The sequence below is a fragment of the Cryptomeria japonica genome, chromosome 4 (genome assembly GCF_030272615.1).
Source record: "Cryptomeria japonica chromosome 4, Sugi_1.0, whole genome shotgun sequence".
NCBI classification, from domain to species: Eukaryota; Viridiplantae; Streptophyta; class Pinopsida; order Cupressales; family Cupressaceae; genus Cryptomeria; species Cryptomeria japonica.
This window is the reverse complement of record NC_081408.1, coordinates 259,087,595-259,092,328: the sequence shown is the minus strand read 5'-3', so window position 1 is coordinate 259,092,328 and position 4,734 is coordinate 259,087,595.

The following is a 4,734-nucleotide window of genomic DNA, read 5'->3' as shown; positions in this document are numbered from 1 at the left end:
ATTTATAAAAAGTTGAATTTGGCCATCAAAGTTGGTGAATGTAGCATTCATCAAGTTGAAGCCATGTAGAATATGTTATATTAGTATCTCCATAGGAGAATAACATGAATTAAAAATTGTAGACTAAAATATTTAGATACATGATACATGAATAGTTCATAATCATGCAAAATTTTACAAAAAAATAGAGAACGAATAAAGCAAAATTTTACAAAAAAATAGAGAACGAATAAAGCTTGACCTATAAGTTTAAATAAAAATAATTGGAAGCATGTAAAAGAAATACATATTATGTATAAATTTGACAACAAATCATGTCTTTGTCCCAAAAACTTTACTGCTATATGCAATATGGTATATAAAAGAACTTGCAAACTAATAGTATTGGGTTGTTAATATGGACTTAAAAAAAATATGTTACATCTAACAACCATATATTTTTTTTACCCATCCTATGAAAGAAACCAAATAAATAAAATCTTGTAGTGGAATGTATATTTAGGACGTATTTTCATTGCAAGGGTTTGGACTCCCAATCTTACTCCTGGGACTATAAGTTAGTATTGGCGAGGGTGCAATGAAATTTGCCTCAACAAACTTAGGGACTCTAATATTTATACAAAAATTTATATTTCATTTGGTTTGAAATTTAATTTCAATTTTCGGATGTTACAATTTATTACATGTAAATCCTAACACAAGTGTTGGTTGAATATAGGAGATTTGAAGCATTGTTGGTGTAGGGTATTCCACTCTCCCCTATGCTTTTTGGACTATATGAATGAGACTGGGGAAATTATTTTAATTTCCCTAGATATAGATAGTTACTTATCGTATAACATTTATATTCTCATTGTTATTATGTTTGTTGCCAACATCATTTTAATACCCCAATTAAAGGAATGTCTCTAGACACAATTACATATTTTAGTCCTTTTTATACTAATAAGCCTCATGTTCTCATCCCAAAAATCTCATGTATTAAAACTATGAACTAGTACATAAAAGTTATACTAATAAAAGTGAAACCATGTCTAATATAAATGAAAAGATTACTAGATAGTCATGATTATTGATATTGCTTGAATAAGGAAGAATTAAGGACTTTTCCATTATTACAATAACCCCAATAAACATGAGAATCCATGAAACAAAGTAGATTCATATTCCTCAATGGTTGCAAGCATAAAGAATTGAGCTCGATTGTTTATGAATAAGCTAAAGAAGTTGCCTAGATTTATCTAGAGGTAGAGACTCTCAATCAATTAAATAGTTTTGATCAACATCAAATGCCCATTTAGCCAAGTAATCTACCACCATGTTTCATTCCCTAAGAATATGGACAAAATAAGTAGACTCAAAATGTAGAATAAGCTAAATAATCTTCTTAGGAAGAGAAGCCAACCTTTGGGAAGACTTCTCATGTCCCTTTTATCGTGGTTTGAAACTCACATTTTCCATCATTGGCATTACCCTGATCTAAATTTGTTCATCACACATTCATTAGTACTTAAGATCCTCAAAATTTCTAAGATGGAGGCATGAACAATTTTTGAAGTTGGTGCAAGTCATTGAAATCACAAATTTTCCCTTTCCAACATGACTTTCCTCCCAACTCCACTTCCTTTTATGCTTCCATTGGGTTTCAAACTTCCCTATTCAATAATAGCTCATTATCATTCTCATCCTTCATTCATTTCACTAGTGAAGAAATCAAAATTATGCATCCCATCATAACTCTTTGTTAAACCTTGTTCTCAACAAAGATACAACAATATGCTTTGATACCAATTTACCACGTAATCATCACAATAGAAGCTAGAGCCAATATTACATCAAAGCTTGATTATGATAGATAGACTTGATAACTTATGCAAGTTAATTTCTCATAATCCTCAAATCACATGGAAGCACAAGGGTAGAGGATACTCTTGACTTCCTCCTAGGGACTCTTGACACAAGACTCAAACTCAAATTCACAATAACACTTGACACTAATACCTCAAATGAGCTTACAATGCCTCTATTTATAACATTTGGAGGCCAAGGGATAGGTGGGATTTACCGGTAGATGTGAGTGGTAGATTTTGAATTACCGATAGGTGTAGGTGGTAAATGAAGTAATTGGTAGATGTGAGTGGTAGATGGTAGTACTGGTAGATATGAGTGGTAGATGGAAAAGGTAGATGAAAAGTAGGAGGAATGTTTGGAAGGTAGTGAAAGTGGAGTGGTAGGTGGTAGTACTTACTTTGGAATCTTGTCATAGTGGAGTATGTACTCTAAGATTTGCAAGCTTATGTTGGCCCCTTACCATTTATTTAATCATTTCTAATAACTTTCTATGAACTTACTATTCACTATTTTATTTACTATCACTTTTTGTATACCCAAAAAGTGAGAACAATTCACTTAACACTCGTAAGTGATTATAGGGATCTTTCTTTTTACACAGGTTTTGCATCTTGTTGTCAGAGCTTCACATGGTTGACATCATGGCATATTTAGATAGGGTTGAATCCTGAGCTGTTAGATCTTAACATGGTTGTTGGGAAAATGGTGTCTCAACCTTACATTTACATGAGGTTACTATTTATAGTAAGTTTTCATTTGAGCATGAAATACTAGAAAATTCTCCTCAAAGCTTTTGGTTGGCTAGATAAGCATACTAATAAATTTTTGTCACAAGATCACTACTAGTTTTGAAAGATATTAAAGTTTTTGTTTTGGAGGGGTGTGATGAAAAGTTTAAACTTAATTTTGAGGACTTTAGACCCTTTGAAATACCCTGAAAAGTGGACATAAATGGCATAGTGGTTTTTGAGGTGATAGAGAACTTTGTGAGCTTTCCATTACTTCAAATGGTTCATCAATCGGACACACAGTTCACAAGTTATGGCCTCCAGAAGTTTGGACTCCTAAAATAGGAAATATAAAATCCATCGGACACATAAATGAGTTGTAAAAGGGAGGGACACATGTTGATGTGTGTTTTGACATATCATAGGACATCTACATTAGAGCTAAGGTCGACTATATTTTATTGGGTGGTTTTAGCCCATGGTTTTGTAATACTGTTTGACGGTTTCTTGTATTGTATCTCCTATATATGAGGTGTGTGAGATAGAGGTTGTGTGTAAGAGTCTTATGGCTATTGATTTAATTTTGAATCTTCGATTAGTGGTACTCCTATGAAGATCTCGCTCTGCAAGTATATTGTAATATGTTATTGATTGGTAAATAATATATTGAGCTTCTTTTGGAGTGGGATTTTTTCCCAAAATGGTTTTCCCCACGTAAATCACTGTGGTGTGGTATGAATGTTACTATGTTTATTTTTGTTAAGTTTCTATAATGATCTGTAAAATTTTTTTGCATTATTCTCCTCTCAAGGTTAGTGTAGGAAGTTTTTCCGCTACTTAACTTCCTTATAAGTGGTATTAGAGCCTTATCACCTTTGGTTTCGGTTGTGGGTTGTTGGGTTTTTTGAACTAATCCATATTTGAGTGAGAGCTTGCGCAAGAGAACACTTTTTGATCTTGTTGTAGGAATTTTTAGATGGCAAGTTCATCAGGGAAAATAGAGGTGGAGAAATTTAATAAGAGTAATTTTGAGATGTGGAAGCTGAAGATGGAAGATTTGCTAATAGATTGAGATTTGTGGGATGCTGTTGATGTGAATTTTTCAAGACCATTAGATCCAACTGCTGCTCAATATGTTATTATAGACTGTAAAGCCAAGGCTCTAATAAGACTATGCTTGGTAGACTTTGTTCTGAACAATGTCCATGAAGAGAACTCTGCATAGAAGCTATGGATTAAGCTTGGTGAGATGTATCAAGTGAAACCCTTATTAAATCATATTTTCTTAAGGAAGAAATTGTATTCCTTGAAGATGGAAGAGGGTGGATGAATCACAGACCATGTGGAAGCATTTAACATGTTGGTGGCTCATTTGGTATCTATTGTTGTTAAGATGGATGAAGAGGAGAAATGCCATATCTTGCATTGTTCTTTGCCCGATTCGTGGGATTCTCTTGTTATGGCTATTGATGGTACTTCTATTTTTTTTAAGTCTAAAGATGTGGTGGGTGTCCTACTTGGTGAAGAGATGTGGAGGAAGGTATCCATTAGTTCGAATGAAGCACTAATTGTTCATGGAAGACCTAAGGAAAAAGGAAAGAAGAATGAGAAACATAATAAATCCAAGTCCAAAGGGAGATCAAAATATCTTGGAAAGTCCAAAGTCATCTATTGGAATTGTGGTAAACCAGGACACATCCATAAGGATTGCAAAGAAGAAGTAAGATTTTGATTCTAAGTCCAAGAAGGAAGATGGTGATGCATTCATTGTGGCTTTAGCTACTCATGCAGGTAATGATGCATAGCGAATTGACTTAGGTGTATCTTTTCATATGACTTCCAATAGAGATTGGTTTTCTAAATATGAAGAATTTAATGAAGGTAAGGTGTACTTGGGTGATGATTCACATTTAGATAGTGTTGGCCATGGTAAAGTTAGGATTAGGTTTCCTGATGGTAGAATTAAAAGGATTGGCAGTGTGTTGCATATCCTTAGATTAAAATAAAATTTATTATTTGTGAGCAAATTGATAGATGCGGGTGTGCAAGTAGTCTTTTCTGATGCAAGATGCAAGATGATGAAGGGTGCTATGGTGATTGCTAGATGTGCTAGGTTTGACACTTTGTATAAGTTAGAGGCATACACTGTTGAGTG